This window comes from Lygodium microphyllum, chromosome 8 (assembly GCF_053477565.2).
Source record: "Lygodium microphyllum isolate KBCC chromosome 8, Lygodium_microphyllum_v1.1.10, whole genome shotgun sequence".
In the NCBI taxonomy this organism is placed as follows: domain Eukaryota; kingdom Viridiplantae; phylum Streptophyta; class Polypodiopsida; order Schizaeales; family Lygodiaceae; genus Lygodium; species Lygodium microphyllum.
The window spans coordinates 5022162-5039893 of NC_141142.1; the positions used below are offsets into that span (position 1 = coordinate 5022162).

The 17732-nt window shown below is 46.7% G+C and overlaps 1 long non-coding RNA gene across 1 annotated transcript in view; it reads right to left on the reverse strand.

The window, feature by feature from the left end:
* Positions 1–419: 419 nt before the first annotated feature.
* The window catches only part of LOC148031922 (uncharacterized), a 54423-nt gene continuing 37110 nt past the window's right edge, over positions 420–17732 (reverse strand). Inside the window, exon 10 of the long non-coding RNA XR_015691728.1 lies at positions 420–891. This is a non-coding gene — a long non-coding RNA (uncharacterized LOC148031922). The remainder of the gene's footprint in view (positions 892–17732) is intronic.

Here is a 17732-nt window from a genome sequence, read left to right on the forward strand (position 1 = left end):
CAGAAACAACTTCAAACAGTGCCCTGCTTTTTGTACGTAAGTTTTAGTCTCATCACAGATATGAGTAAAGTTTCAGCACTTGTGTGCTCGGTGACTCATGGTGCAGTTTGTTGCAGAAACAGCTTCAAACGCTGCCCCACTTTATTGTACATAAGTTTTAGTCTCATCACAGATATGAGTAAAGTTTCAGCACTAGTGTGCCCACTGACTCATGGTGCAGTTTGTTACAGAAACAGCTTCAAACGCTGCCCTGCTTTACTGTACATAAGTTTTAGTCTCATTACAGATATGAGTAAAGCTTGAGCACTTGTGTGCTCGCCGACTCATGGTAAGTTTTAGTCTCATCACAGATATGAGTAAAGCTTGAGCACTTGCATGCTCACTGACTCTTTTTTTTTTCGCTAGTAAAATGTGGCTGATTATATTACTCAAAAAAACTGATTACAACAGAATGCTCATGCTCAACAGATTAACTGGAGCTGATGCAAAGTCCCCACTACATCATGTATACAAGCCTCTCAAGGCGGTCTAGGGGGATGGGGGCAAGAAGCCATTGGGGGGGGGGGTAATATCGCCAGACGGGACTGCCTGCCTGCATCACAAAGAATAAGCCCTGGCCGCCCCAGGTACGCATGAAGTGACCACGGAGCTCCTGACTCGCCCTGCACCTGATCCCATCGGCCGCGGAGGAGTGAATGATGGAGGTCCATAGCTCTGCTAAGGTCGCAAGTGCTGAGAGTCTCTCTCCGCCGAAAGCCACCAAGCATCGTGCCTTCCAAATATGCCATCCAGTAAGACTCCCTATGATCTCCCATATCTACGAGCGGTCTGCTGTGGGCTCCAGTACCTGGCAGATGGGTAAAGCCTCCAGACCAACCACTGCGCATGACCCTGCCTCGATCATGAATATCGAATTCCAAGCCTCTCTCTCTCTCTCTCTCTCTCATAAAAGGTAATTGCATTAAATATGAAGAAAGTGCAAATTACATGGTTTTACACGACACAAGATGGCTCTAGGCCATTGTGCATAAAATCTAAGACATCACATTCAAGCAGAGTGACTAGAGGGGGGTAGAAGAAACTGTGGTGTGCCAAGCAAGCAGATCCTATCTAGGGAGAATATCTGTTAACTCAATCAAGTCAAAGCTACCAATGAAGAAGTCCATTCAAGCACGTTATACGACTCTTGCATGCCTGATGAAGCATCAAAGATGAATGCATTCCTTATGGTCCATACATGCCAACAACCCAGAAGCGTAAGAAAGGAAAGAGCACTTCATATCAGCCTGCACGGGGTCCACAAACTTGGGATGTCCAAAGACCCAATCCTTTGGAAGCATCGATAGCCCAACCACTTGGAACCAAATGGCCGATAGCAGTGACCAAACCTTCCATGCCACCGGGCAAATAAGATGGTGGGGGTTTTCAACCAATATCTGATAAAAGAAGCAGTAACCATTGGAAATCCTTCACTTGGAGAGCATTTAGGCAAGAGGAAGCGCACCAATCAACATTCACCAAATGAAGACCTTGGATTGAAAATGCATTTTGTTAATCCAACCTATCATTACCACAGATTTCCACCACGCTTGGCCTTTCTGGAGACCTCAAGTGGTATTGCCTTTTTGGGCAGGCCAATCCTTATCATGATAAGCAAATGATATACCTAATTGGCTGAAGCATAACCCAAAAGCAGCCAACCATTAATCATCCAATCCTACCAAGGGACCTCCTAGTCCAAAGAGGAAACAAGCTGCATGGCCTGTAAAGTGGTGGAGATGGCATTCCACAAATCACGATAGCCTCGCGGAACATGAAAGTAGCGTCGAGCTGCTCTCTCTCTCTCTCTCTCTCTCTCTCTCTCTCTCTCAAAAGGTAATTGTATTACTTACGAAGAAAAGTACAAGGTTACACGGTTACAAGATACAGGATGGCTCTAGGCTATCATGCGTAAAATCTAAGACATCACAGTCAAGATACAAAGGAAGCAAAGTGACTAAAGGGGGGTAGAAGAAACTACAATGTGCCAAGCAAGTAGATCCTGTCTAGGAGAATATATGTTCACTCAATCAAGTCGAGTTGCCAATGAAGAAGCCTTTTCAAGCAAACTATATCACTCGACATGCCCGATGAAGCATCAAAGATGAATGTATTCTTCATGGTCCATATATGCCAACAGTCCCAGAAGCGCAAGACAAGAACGAGCGCCTTCATATCAGCCTGCATGAGGTCCACAAACTTGGGACGTCCAAAGACCTAGTCCTTCGGAAGCATCAATAGCCCAATCACTCCGAACCAATGGCTGATAGTAGTGATCCCTTCCATGCAACCGAGCAAGGAACCGATGGCGGGTGGTTTCAACCAATTTCTAACAAAAGAAGCTCCAACCATTGGAAATCCTTTGCTTGGAGAGCGCCAAGGCAAGAGGAAGTGCACCAATCAACATTCGCCAAATGAAGACCTTGGATCAGAAAGGCGTTGTTAAGCTAGCCTATCATTACCACAAATTTCCACCACACTTGGCCTTTCTAGAGATCCCATGTGGTATTGCCTTCTAGACAAGCCAATCTTTATCACAAATAAGCAAATGATATATCTGATTTGCTGAAGCACAACCCAAACGCAACCGACCATTAATCATCCAATCTTGCCAAGGGGCTTCCTGTTCCAAAGAGGGGACAGGCTGAATGGCCCATAAAGAGGTGGAGATAGCATTCCACAAATTGCAGTAGCCTCGGGAACATGAAAGTAGCATAAAGTGGATCTAAAGGGCAGGTAGAAAAGTATCAGTAATAGTGACAAGTCCCAAGCACACCATCCTATTCAACATCGGCCTTTGTTGCTCTTTGCCTTGCGAAGAGAGAAGCTTCGAAACTGCCAGAACCTTTGCTCTCAGGGAGTTTTCCGCCTCCCAATCCAAAGGTGGGTGCCAAGAAGATTTAACAAGGACCGATCTCTAGGAGTGGACCAAATGATTCAATAGCATAGAAGACTTAGGTTGGGTTCATACGAGCGGAAGCAGAGATATATCAAAGGGGTGTGCTTTTGACATGGCATCCCCCAAATGGCTGAGACTTCCCTCCTCTTTCTGTCGGACCCACCCTCTTTCTACCGATCCCTCCCCTTCAAAAGAGCCTTGGCACTAAGAAAAAACCTCTCTTTACCTTCTTGTAGCACATTGTGCCTCTTACTTCACTGTTCACACAAAGGAGGCGGAATGTTGGTCATAGTTTGCAGTGCTGCTGCCTTCGTTTGAACCCAGCCTTAGATGGATAGGCCATTCAAAATTAACCACATGCCACCATGAGGCAGAAATCCTAGTGTTTCCATACTTGATACCCTGAGTCTCAAAGAAAAATCTCGCAATCAAGGACCAAGGTTGCCTACCCTCGCACAAGGGCCTAGAATAGTGACCAATGAAGAGCAATCATGTGTCTCCAAATCCAAAACAGCCCCACCAGCCATTCTTTTAGGAGTGCAAACATGGTGCCAGGAGATCCATGAGATACCCATCCATGTAGAATCTTTTTTCCAAAACAAAAACCAGATGGGTTGAGTTATTTGCTATAAATGAGACTTCGGCCAAGGGAGCAAGGGAGGGTAATATGAAACCATCAATATCATGATTGTCTGCACTATTTTTAATCTCACACGAAAAGGCCAAGCTTGTGATTTCCAATACACAAACTTATCCATAATACCCCAGGAGATCCAATCTATTAGCACTTAAACAAAACCTGCACTCCCAAAGTATAGCCAAGTGCAATTGATAAGGGCCGATTTAGATGCATAAATGTATAGTCCTGAGACAAGGGTGAATAAGTCCCATGTGACTATTGCTCTTTGTATATTATCCGAATCAACCTTAAGAAACATGAAGGTGTCGCCCACCAAGGCCTACCCCACCAACCATTACAATTGAAGAATTTTTGCTGCTAAACCCTAATTTACAGCAAAAATTGGGGTTTAGAAGAATGCTCAGAAATTGGAGTCTAGTGCTTGAAACTCAATGGCTGAAATTTGGGGATTTTAGAGCATTTCAAGAGGCCAACCAATCAACATTAAGTTTGGGGCTGAATTTATCATCCAAGGAGCAAGCAAACCAAGGGGCAAATTGATTTGAAGGCTTGCTAGTTACTATGGACAGCAAGATATACTAAAGATTGAAAGAAATCAAGCTAGATCTCAATGTACTTCAACCTTTAGCAATACAAGTTAAAGAATTACTACAAGGGGTGTCTATTTTGGTGCCAACAAGCCATCCACCATTGTCTAAGATTACACGGTAACATTTGCATTTTCAGTCTATGTGAAAGTTATGCTTACTGTAACTTAATTAGGTTATTTACCACCCTATCCAAGAAGAAAGACTGGTTTCATGATTCCATGGCCGGGATACCATCAATTTTCTTGATTTGGTGGCCCATGGCACCTGATTGGAAGTCAAAAGTATTGCTCTAGAGCTGAAATGATAATCAGCTGAGCATCACAACAAGAATGTCTTTAGATAGTGAGATGGAATCAAGCAGGGATGATGCCTCTCAATCTGAAAATTTCACAAAGTGTTCGGGAAATGCAATACCTAATCTTGGACCAAGCACTCAACATGGGCAGTAAGCTAAGAATGTGGGAATTGGACAATAGGTGGGTCCTTCTAGGCCTCTTCAAGAAAAAGAGGAATTTGATGACCAATTTAATGATTCGATGAGAACACCACCTGAAATTTCTATGCAATTGGCAAATGATCCTCAGTTTATGTGCTTTTTGAACCCCTCAAAAGAGGGTAGCAAAGGCAAGAAAGGAAATTGTCTTCTAGAGCTTTGGGATAGCTAGATGCACCGAGCGAAGAGCCAATACAGCAACAAGATGTTTTAAATGTGGATAATGACCATAAGCAAATGATGCCAAAGGGACAACCGATACATATATAAGGCCCCATCCTGCCCTCTTCTATCTCCACCCTTGATCATCTCTCTTTATCCTTTCAAAATCTCGGATTACACTCCACATCCGCTTCACACACACTAGGGGTTGGATCTTCCATCTCCACTCCTAGCACCTTCTCCTTCTCTACTCCATTCTCTACCTCTTTGCATTATGGTACTTTGTTAGGGGGAATGCCACCCTTTAACACAGTGCCTCTCACCTTTTTGCAAATGAGTACACCCATAGCACCTGGGACGGCTGTGATGGGCATCCCCCTCACTACCCCTAGATTCACCTCTCACATAGCCACTCAGATGCAGGGGATTTCATCCTCGGCTTATGGTGCATCATCCCACTTATCATGGGTTACACCTATACAGGGATTTCCATCTTTTGCTCCACATGTTCCCATCCCACCTCCACCATGGGCTGCTCATATGGCTACCATGCCCATGCCTAGTCAGCACATCCCTACCTATGGATCCACCTTGCACACTACCTGCATGCTTGGTGGACACTCTGGGGCCCATTTCCAAGTGCACTCCACTCCCCCATCTTACCCCCATTACATTTTTTCACACTACCCATCTCCGAGCACTACCACTCCTGTTGCAACGGCCAAGAATGCCTTCACGGATAAGAATCGTTTTAACGGGTCAAATTTCACCACTTGGTCAAATGTTATGCAACAAAGTGCTTGAGTCTCAGGGTCTTTGGTGTGGAAAATCAAAGTGGAAGAATGGATTGAAGCGTGCACAAGAGCGAGAGAAGAGCTCACAAGTACAAGAACAAGTCTTGCTTATTCAGTTGCTCATGAAAGTACAACTTGGGTCACTCTCACTCAAAAGTTGATGTAGACCCTTGGGTTGTTTATATAGCCCCAACTGGCTAGGGTTAGGGTTTCCCCTTCCACTCAAGACCATTCACACTTGCTTGCCCTTATCCACTCTTGCATAAGGAGGGTTCATATGCCTATACTCTCAACACCCCCCCCACCCCCCAATGCCAAGTGGCATTGGAATACTAAGTATAAGAGAATGCCCCCCCCCCCCTTAATCCAAATTGGATGCCTTTATAGAACAGGCTTACAAGGATGGTTATAGGCAGAAAGGATACAAGACTTAGAAGAGTCGATCATCTGTGGATTGGGAGGCAAAATTGGCCTCCAATTCCTTAGGTACTTCTGGAACACTGGGACACTTATTGGTGATATGCCCAGTCTTTTTGCATTTTTTACACTTCATTTTTTCGAGATACTTCTTCCAGCAATTACTTACAATATGCCCTTTTTTATGACACAAGGAGCACTTTGTAGAAGCTTTATGGACTAACGCTTGCTCATGGGAAGTAAATGCTGAAGAGCCTTCATTATGGTTCCTCTGCTCTTCATCTAGGCATGACTGAATGGTACTTGCCAAAGTTGGGTTCAGGATATTAGTAAGGGTAGTAACAAGGGTTGGAAAGACCTTCTTTACATACTTCAGAAGAATGGCAATGGCAACTTCATCATGAATTGGTGCTTGAACGAAGGCCAGCTGTGCCATGAGCCCCTTCATGTGTGAAATAAACTTACTTAGATCTTCTCTCTGTTTATACTCCAAGCTAAAAAACTCAATCTTTAGAAAAATCTTGGAGTTCTTCCCTGTAACGCCATAGAGCCTTTCAAGCTCATCCCACTTCTCCTTGGCAGTGGAGAGTTGGTCAATATGATGAATTAAGGATTCATCCAAATGAAGCATGATGATAGTCTAAGCTCTTTCATCGTCTTCTACATCAAGGGGATTTGATGGGTCAATAGCTTTGGTCCCTTTTATGAAGGGCCAATAGCCTCATTCCATCCTTTTGTATTTTACCACGACTTGCCAGGGATAGAAAACTTTTCCATTAAACTTGTGGATTTGAGGCCTTACATCTGCATAGGCCATGGCCATTATAGGAAGGTCTTACCTTTTGCCTTAGGCAATGGCAGTGTCTAGTCCTTTACAGGTAGCCAAGTATGAACCAAATAATAGAATTGATAGCCCTACAAATGATACCCAACCTTAAAGCTGTAAGGATGAAAAAGGTTGGAAATCATACATATGTAATATTTCAAGGTAAGATTTTGGCAGTCCTGTCCTTCGAACAGCGGCACTGGGTAGGCACAACGGCAACATAGGCATGACGGGTTAGGGAGCGTTTTTTTCTCTCTTTCTCTATTTTGCGTTTATTGACATCTCCTGCCACCCCAGCCCTAGATGACACTCAGACTGCTGTGTTTTGATTGTTTTGCTGCCGCTTGGCCATTCTGGATCTCCTCTATGCTGCATTTTGCTGATCAGAACAGTGGACCAGCTGCCATGTCATCACCTTGCGCTGAGTTTGCTGTTTTCACATTGTCTTCTGCCCATCTATCACTGATCCAGCATCCACTATTGCATTTGCTGCTGCCAAAAACCTTCAGAGGCTGCCTTGCTGCGTTTGAGGATCTGTCAGAGTACAACACACTCTCCAGCTCATAGTCTTTGCCCCAGTCTTTGATATGTAGCACATATTAACCAAGTCACCAATGCCCAAGTCTCTTTAGGATCCCAGCTCCAATAAGAACCCCATGTCTCATTAGCCTACACTGCCCCGGACAAAATACCAATAGTTAAAAGAGAAAATCCTAAAGTAATCATTTGGTAGATCCATTGGTCCATCCATGGAATACCGGGATATCTAATCCCATTTGCTCCCCAAGCTTTCACACCTTAGCATCAGCAAAGACCCAAAGAGCTGCCTTTGCTACTTTGGCGCTCCTTCATGTATCTCCAAATTCTATCCCTACACATGAAATTTCACTCTTCTCTATCTCACTCAAGTAAAGGGGTTTCGTAAGCCATTCTACAGAAATCGTCAATACAATCAGATTAGGGTGCTATCCTACAAATTTGGGAACCAGAGTAGCTACTAGTTCTACTAAGTTAGGTAACTATTCATTTTGTGGTCCCCATGATTAATGACATTTTTTGGTTCGATCTTCGCAAAAAATTTCGAAAGTCTTGTGTTGCATAATACATAAAAAAAGAAATCAACATTTGTTTAGTGAGTTGTTTTCTCTTTTTTCTATTTTCAACCTTTGGTACAAAAATAGGATCTTTACAGGAAAGAATTACTTCGACTAAAGAAGGATCAAGAACATCCATCCATTCAAGTTGTTTATGTACTTGTGGATGATTCAACCAACCCAACTCCGGCTACAACATTTGCGTATTCAAATGCTACAATTTGCTATCCAGAGACTTAGCTGCTAAAGGTATTTACCCCGCCGTAGCACCTTCTTCAATGAAGCACTAGTTCGCTACAAAGAGAGGAAGTATCTGTCATTTTTTCTACAGAGACAAATTTTGTTTCCATTGGTTTGTGATCCAAGGACTCTCTGTGCATTGAAGCGGCTCGTTATCCTAATTTATTTTATCTAACACAATCTGGTTCCCGTACTAACCCAAGATATGCTTTTCAATATTCACACATTGACTATCGGGAAGGATTTCTAAAACCTACGACCGAAATTTCTTTTGCTTACAAGTCACAAGTTTTTAGGGCCAAACAACTGAAAAGTACATGTGTCGCCCAAAGTGTGAGGGGCATGCTGACTTGATGTCATCTCCACCTTCCTCTGGCCTGGTCATCCGAAAAGATCAGCTAAGTATCGTAGGCTTCGTTGGCCTTTATCCAACCAACTATCTAATACTACATAGGCTCATCAAACAGCACTCTATTATCTTCTTGCATAGCTTTATTGCTTGCATTGCTTCGGGATCTCCCTCGAATTGTTTAGTAGATTCATGTGCATTATGCACCCATTTGCTACTTTTTTTAATATTATTTAAACGGCATATCAAGATAGTCAGTTCGAAACTTTCCCTTTCCTCCTAAGGAACCACACATGAAGTTTTTGCTTCGTATGGCTCTAGCCAAGTAAAACTCAGATACTCTTTCAACACTACTTTATTTTTCTTTTCGTAAGAAATAAAATCAGCTCAACAAATAGAGGGCTTTAAGGCTGCCTGATAAAGAAGGCAAGCCAAAGTCAATTGTCTTGCACGAATGTCTATTTTAATGACAGTAAAGCCTTACTTAGAGTTTTTTCAAAGTGGTTAACCTTTTTCGTTTTTTTTTTTTTTTTCACAACAGGGGAGTTTAGGGGTTAGTATTCATTCACTACATAGTGTATTTGCTACAATGGGCATTGCATTACCTTTAGATTTATTCATTTTGTTGTTCACTCTGTTCATAGTCTCTAAGTTACCCTAACCCTAACTATATTCTATTATCAATTTGTGCATTGTTGTACGATGGTATTTGAGGTTCTATGGTAGGGTATTTCTTTACAACATCCAATGGGCTGGTTGAGAGGTCGGCCCTGCCCGCACTGTCAAAGTATGGAGGGAGATCTACAAGCTGGCTGACTAGGCCATCGTACAAGAGGCGTCTGGCTACCAGGGAGGAGTTGAGACCAAGTGGAGGGAGATCGAGGCAGCAATCCCACATGATTTTTTGGAACCCCCCATTAGAGAGCCAATGCTGCCTAGTGAGGTGTGGGCAGCTAGGTTCTCACTAGGAGGCATCTCCTTTCAGGTGGCAAGTAGAGTGGGCAGTGCCCCCCACAAGATTTTGTTGAAAGTCTAGACTGGCGAAAGGCTAGCCCTAGACACAGATCAGTAGGAGGAGGAGCTACTAGTTGTACCCTAGAGGAGGATTTGTGTCATTAGACTCCAAAGAAAGATTCGGGTGTTGGACCCCTACATACCCTAGAGCAAGTTCTAAAAATGGCACCTCTGAATCTCAGAGAGACGGCCTCTAGATGGGATGGAGTGGGACCCTTGAGAGTGGCTTTGACCAGCCACAACAGTTTTCAAGAAGCCCCGGGGCTTCTTGGCTTACACAGCCCAAATTGGCGCGCATGTTTTGATGCAAGAGGACAAGGATTGGGCACCTTTGTGCAGCAAACACTAAGCAAAGCACAAGATTAGTAAGGCCTTTCGATAAACCATTTGGCGATGCTTGTGGAACAATTGGAGGCTGCAGAGGGTGGCATACTTATTGTAGTTACTCGCAAATAGAGGCTTGGCCATTGGGAGCTAGTTGGTTTAGATGCAATAGGATGAAGTCTGCAAGCATTACTCACTACTACAATTGGAAACTCCAAAGCATTGCCTCTAGTCTTGTGAGGCAGCCTAGCTGGTATGGAGAGGAGCCTACTGTATTCTCCACTTAGTGGCACCTAGCCTGGTGTATATATCTTGGGGAGCCCATCTATTTGACAAAAAATTAGCTAGGGTCACCGATTACTATATGAGGTTGAGATGCATGTATGACACTATTTTCCTCATTGAGGCAAGTTCCTGTGTTGTGGTTGGATTGGAGGCTCTACCCATCCATCAAGTACTAGAACCTACAACAAAGCGATCGCAGGTATGGGAGATTATTGGGAACCTCACAATATGGCACATCTTGAAGGAATGTTGTTAGGTGGTTTTGGGCAGTGAGTGCTTGTCCACATATGCGACTTTGGCAAAGCTTTGGACCTCGATCATCCACTCCCTTTGAGGCCATTTAGATCAAGTGAAAGGTGACTCTCAAGCTCATGAGAACTCCAACACCACTTCTTATGTACCTAGGGTGGCCATGACCTGTTCTTCAGGATGTAGGCAGGCAATCCTAGGTGGCAGTACTGTCCTCCTCCGTGGCTTCTATCCCCCATTTCCCTCCCCCACCCCCCCGACTGCCTTGAGAGGCTTGTATATATGATTCTAGTATGACCTTGTTTCAACTCCAGCCAGTCTATTGAGCACTTGTACTTCATTGTATATAAAATTATTTTGGGGCCAATAGGCTGTCCTTTATGTGAATTTTATGCTTGCTGTAATAAGTGCTTAATCAGGCTATTTACCACCCTATCCGAGAAAGAATTCATCCAAAACAATATAACGAACCCCAAAAAAAGCCAGTGCACAAAAAAAAGGGGGGCCACTGATGTGCCGCACATTTTTCACTGCAAACAGCAACAACTGCTTCTCTATTTCCAATCATCCACTCATACCTAGTGTGCTTGATGAAGTGTTCGTGGATGAAGTCAATTCATCCTGTGAAGCCGCTGTTGAGATCAAGCCAAAGGTGTTTTTCAGTGCACAAAGAGAAACTTGGTGGCATGAGTCCATGAGTAGAGTCAGTGCTCAGTAAACTGAATGTGAGGCTCCTCCCATGTATTTGACTTCAGTCTCCTACTGATTCCAGTAAACTGAATGTGAGGCCACTGCCCAAACGGAATGCTCATGCTCGATAGACTAGCTGGAGCTAATGCAAGGTCATTATTGCATCATGTGTACAAGCCTCTCAAGGCGGTCTAGGGCGGATGGGGGCAAGAAGCCAAGGGGGGGGTGTATTGCCGTCTGGGGCTGCCTGCCTGCATCATGAAGAATAGGTCCTGGCCACCCCAAGTGCGCAAGAAGTGAAAACAGAGCTCCTGACGAGCTCGAGACTCGCCCTGCACCTGGTCCCATCAGCCGCGGAGGGAGTGGATGATGGAGGTCCAAAACTATGCCAAGGCCGCCTGTATTGAAAGTCTCTCCCCGCCAAAAACCTCCTGACACCGTGCCTTCCAAATGTGCCATCCAGTAAGACTCCCTACTATCTCCCATACCTTAGAGCGGTCTACTACTTGGCGGATGGGTAGAGCCTCCAAGCCGACCACTACGCACGACCCAACCTCAATGATGAAAATCGTGTCCTACATCTCAGCCTCATACAAAAGGTGACGGCCCTGGCTAACTGCCTGCCAACAAAAAGCTCCCCATGAGATACATCCGAGGCAGAGTGCTAGACGGCGGAGAATGTGGCAAGCTCCTCTCCACACGAGTTGTGCCACCTCACACGACCAAAGATAGTGCTTTGGGGATTCTAGAACCTGCTGTGTGCAGCATTTACAACCTCCATCCTTCTACATTTGGGCTAACCAACTCCCCATCGCCAGGCCTCCATGTGCCAACAACCATAAGAAATACGATACCCTCCTCGGCCTTGAGCTATCCCATAGGTAGTGCCAGAAAGTCTGCCAGAAAGCATCCGTGATGCTGTGCTCCGCCTAGTAACTGCTACGTGAAGGTGCCCAGTGCATGTCCTCCGAGTACATGTCTGCCAATCTTGGTAGTGTACCCCAGGAACCTCAGTGACTTATTGGCGACCGCAATGGCCGGCTATAGCCACTCTCCAAGGTCCCACTCCAGCTCATCAAGTGGCCTACTCTCCCATACCTAGAGATGCCACTCTCGAAACTCCTCCCAGAACATATAAGGGTCCACACACCATGTCTTCCCCTGAAGGCCAACCACCCGAATCCTCCTCCACAGAAGGACAACTATCCCCTCATCTTGCTGCCCTCTATCAAGGACTAGACGCCCCCCTCCTATACAGTGAAGAAGGTCCCATGTGGGGCACCACCCACTCTACCTGCCACCTGTAGGGGGATACCTATTGGTGAAAATCTAGCAGCCCATACCTCACTAGGCTCTACCGGCTCTCCTATCGGGGGGTCAAGCCACTCCTAAGGTATCGCTGCGTCAATCTCCCTCCTCCTCAACTCAACTCCTCTCTAACAACCTGATGCCTACTATAGCACCTCCTAGTCCACCATCCTGTACACCTCCCACCATGTTCTGATGGTACGAGCAAGGCCGGCCTCCCAACCAGCCCACTGAATATGGGGGCACTCGCAAATTTGTACCCCATCCCGATCTCTAACCTGGGGATTCCAAACCACCGGCTGACAGTCTATCTCCTCCTGGCAACCTAGGGGGCTCTAAATTAGGGCCTTACGGAGGCCCTGCCACACATGAAGTAGGTTGCAGAGGAAAGAGGATCTGGGGGGCGTGATTTGGTGGGCCTTCGTGAAGATCCATCTCAAGGACAGCCTCCAATCACCGCCAAGCCTCAGTCTACCAGACTCTGATACTCTGGATCTATGATCCCAAGCCCTCCCTCTAACCAATGCTAGATGATGGTCGCCCACGCCACCTTGGCCTGAGAGTCTGTGGAACTGTCTAACCCAGTCCAGAGAAAATTACGAACTAGGTGGCGAAGCTGAACTACACAGGACGAGGAAAGCACCAACATAAGGTGATGTACCAAGCCATCACTAGGAGGACCTGGTTAACCACCATGGCTCGATCCACTAGGGAAAGGCGAGCGATACTCCAGTAGGTCAGCTTCCGCCGAGTAGAGTCGAGGACTGGAAGAAACTGTTGGATAGGAGTGACGTCGAGTCTGTTGAGAAACCCTTTACCCTTCACCTACAATTTGCGTTTTTTGCATTTCTGCGTTTTGCGTTTAGGGTTTGCGTTTAAGGTTTACAGCCCCAAAAAGGAGCGCCATCCTAGACTGACTATGCCTATTTATTGGCCACTCTCATTCATTCACCACGGCTGATTCATTCAATCCATCATCTCTTCTTTCCAACCTCTCCACTACCCTCACACCCCTTCAGGAGGACATTGCAGTTCGTGGTTCGTGGCTATTTTCATCATCATCCTTGTGCTACGGCACCCTTGGTCCCTTGTCTCACATTCACTCCATGATTCGGAACTTCATCATTCCATTCATCAGAGTTTCTTCTCTCTTCTCTTCTCTTCTCCATGTTTGCCGAGTTCACTCCGTGTTCTTCCCCGCCAACCCTACTGTCTCGATAGTACATCATCTTTTGACATGGTATCAAAGTTGGATCTGCTCAAATAGCGGCAAAGATCCTCCACTCCAGTGAAGGCAAAGACCGGTGGCGGGTTCGGCATCCACCTCTCTTCTTCTTCCGCTGCATCAAATTCTCATTTTTGCAGATTTCAGGTGTTTCAGCTTGCTGCCCACACCCCATTCGCGGAGGACATCTCAGCCCATGCTGTCCATTGTTGTCTCCATCAGTTGGCGCTTGATTTCCAGCCCTCTCCACGTAGTTTGGAGCTGATTCCAGCCAGGCGACTGCTGCTATTGTACAGACATGTTGCCGTACAGCCTGCCACGTCATCACTGTCCTACTGCCTACGTTTTTAGTTTTTCTCTCTCCTGCAGGCTGTCCTGCCTGCGTTTTTAGTCTTTTCCTCTCCTGCAGGCTGTCTTGCCTGCGTTTTTAGTCTTTTTTCTCACTTGTTGCCTGCGCTTTTAGTCTTTCTCTCTCCTATTGCCTACGTTTTTAGTCTTTCTCTCTCCTCACCTACGTTTTCCTACTGGTTGCAGTCTCTTATTGCTGGTCACATCCTCCTCCCACTAGCAGCTCACTTCCAGCCCTTCCACTACCCTCCCACCCGTTGAGGCAGACATTGCGGTTCGTGGTTCGTGGTGGCTGACCTCTTCCTTCTTGAGCAAGGCACACTGGTATCCATGGCTTCTTTACCAATAGATGACCAGACTACTGGGTGCTCCTACTATGGCATCACCGGACACACCACCAATGCTTGCCGACTTCGACCTTTGCTCCCCACCCCCCCGGAGTATATGTGTCTTCCACCAGGCACTCCTTGTGCCCCCTCTCCTTTCTAGGCCATAGGGATCGTTCTACATCGGCTATCAGAGTACTATGCTCAAGGCAATAAAACGCATCCGATGTGCACTAAGTCCTTTCCAGCACATGAAGGATCGATTGGTGCTACGACCTCCTGGAGATCGTCGCAATGCCAGCGGTAGTCTTCTCCCACCTATTTTCGGGTATAGTGGCTACCACGGCCCGCGGTTCTGCAGTTCACTCCATTGAGAGACAGTGATTGTTTGATACCGTCTCCTTGTCAGTCTGCTCCTTCGAGAGACAGTGGCTGCTCGACTCCTTTCTCTTCTTCGGCTACCCAGTCCGCTCCACTGAGAAACAACGACTGTTGCCCACCTCTTGCTCATTCTAAGCTCCACCCTCGACTACTCAGGTTCGAGAGGCTACCTCTAGGAGCTCTTCGGCACCCCAGATACCTTCTTCAACACAACCAGCTGCATTTCCTTCATCATCAGACATTTCGGAGTCTGTGATCCATGAGTTTTTGGATTCCCTATCTACTTTAGAGGGGGATTCAGAGGGGGATGTTATTTCTTTGCCCTCAGAGGGGGCATCTACTTCTTCGACTTCAGCGGGGCCCCCTCCACCTCCCACTTCAGAGGGGAAACCTACTCCACATGAAGTTTTTCAGTGGCTGTCTTCGACCAGTCATCTCTTCTACTGATACCCAAGATCTTCAGGTACCACCTAGATCAGGACCTCGGAGGTTCAACTACGACTTGGTGACGAGGCCTTCATATTCCTTCCAGAACGGATGCACGGAGCTAGTGGCTTCTCTATCGAGGTTGAGTTTCGGTTTCTCCAGTTCACTCTGTCTACTGTTCTTTATTGCAAGTTCCCTTTCCGGTGGAAATCTTGGCTCTTAGGGATCCTCTACATCTTCTTCCTCTTCTTCTTCTTGCCTTGGTCACTTGGTCAGCATGGAGCCACCTCCCGAGATCGAGTACGGGCATATTCTTATGGTTCTCAGCACCACACAAAGTCTGGCATTCCTCCTATGCATTACATGTTTTCATCATCTTTGTACTAGGACGCTTGGGCAAGTGAACAATTTTCCCACAAGGGACACTGTCCAAGTGGCACCTGCTGCATGAGCATTCTTTAGCATGTAGCATTGCATCTCCACCTCACTCTTCTCTTGTTCCCCTTTTTGGGCCTGAGAGGGGGTATTGAGAAACCCTTCACCCTTCACCTGCAGTTTGCATTTTTTGTGTTTCTATGTTTTGCGTTTAGGGTTTGCAGCTCCAAAAAGGGGCACCATCCTAGACTGACTATGCCTATTTATAGGCCACTCTCTCATTCATTCACCACAGCTGATTCATTCAATCCGTCACCTCTTCTCTCCACCCTCTCTACTACCCTCACACCCCTTCAGGAGGACATCGCGGTTCATGGTTCATGGCTGTTTTTATAATCATCCTTGTGCTATGGCACCCTTGGTCCCTTGTCTCACATTCACTCCATGATTCCATTCATTAGAGTTTCTTCTCTCTTCTCTTCTCTTCTCTTCTCCATGTTTGCCGAGTTCACTTCGTGTTCCTCCCCGCCAACCCTATTGTCTCGCTGGTACATTATCTTTTGACAGAGTCTAACCTGGAACCCTAGGTAATGGACAGTCTGCCCTCTGCACACCCATCTGAATCCCAAAAGTGGATGCCCCACTCCGTGCTAGAGTCCGGATCTGTAAGGAAACCAACTGACTTTCGCCAGTTGATTTTCACTCCCGCTGCAGTGCAAAACACCTTGAGAGCTAGTCTTACTCTCTCCAGCATTAGCTCATCAAACTCTATGTGGAGTGTTGTATCATCTGCATACTCTAAGTCTAACAACTCCGTCTCCTCTCACCGAAAGTCGGAGGCCACGTAACCCGCTCACCCGTGACCTGAGAAAGTGAGACATCGCCTCTGCAAAGAGTAGGAACAGATACGGGGCCAGAGGGCAGCCCTGCCGGACCGATCTCTCCTGCCGAAACTCCTCCCCCTGCTAGCCACAAGTATGAGAACCCTGCTAGTAGCCGATCTATAGAGTGTGGAGACCTCGCGGATCCATGCCTAGGGGAAGCCCAAGCTCACCATGATGCCCTCTAAGAAGTCCCAGTCCACCCTATCATATGCTTTCTTGAAGTCCAGGAGTAGTACCGCCAATCCCTAACCACTGTGCTGGGGCCACTCTATCGCCTCAAATAAAGTGAAGACATTGTCTAGGATGCTCCCATCTTCGACAAAGCCTACCTGTGTGTCATGAATGATGTCTGGAAGTACAGGGTAGAGTCGCCTACCAATCATCATGGCCACTGCCTTGTAGGTCACTGACAGCAGGGTGATTGGTCTCCATTGGGATAACTTCAACCGGTCACCCCCTTTGGGGAGGAGACCGATAAGATCTGCCAACAGACTCCCTAGCATCCTTCCTGAGCTGAAAATCTCTTGGAAGGCCAGCAATATGGGGTCCTTCACCACCTCCCAGCAGGTAGTGAAGAAGGCCCTAGAAAGGCCATCCTCTCCCGTGCATTTCTGCCCATCCTGTGCATGGAAAGCCTCCTCTAGTTCCTTCTCTATGAAGGGGTCTAGGAGGGAGCGTCCCATCTCCTTTGTGATGAGGGACAGGATGTGATCCCAGACCTGCTATCTACATTGTTGTCCTCTGGCTGAGGTTATCTCCTATTGAAAAAGGTGTCTATAGTAATTAGTGGCAATCTCCATCACGTCATTTGGGCTCCTGAAGGCTACGTATCTACTCTCCTGAGATACCGGGCTGATGCACCTGGAAAAACTCCCTGAACATCGTGCCCCCCTTCCGCGCCCAAAAGGCTGCTGAGGTGCAGAACAAAAACTCCCAGCGCCTATCCTCTAGGAGGGCAAGGGTTGCTCGTACGCGCACCTCCTGTGTGTGGAGGATGGGGTCCCCTGGTGCCTCCTGTAGTAGTCTTTGCATGGCTGCTAGGTCCCGCCCGAGTGCTCTCTCCTCCTCCCAGCTCTACTACATAGACTCCCTCTTGCCCCACTCCATAGTCCAGAGCTGCTCAATCTGTCTCTTCACCTCCTCCCTCCTATAGATCGAGTCAAGAATCCGTCAGGATCATGTGTCTAGGGCAAAGGCTGGGGAATCAAGTGTCACGAGAACCGGCCTCCTGTAGTAGTCTTTGCATGGCTGCTAGGTCCCGCCCAAGTGCTCTCTCCTCCTCCCAGCTCTACTACATAGACTCCCTCTTGCCCCACTCCATAGTCCAGAGCTGCTCAATCTGTCTCTTCACCTC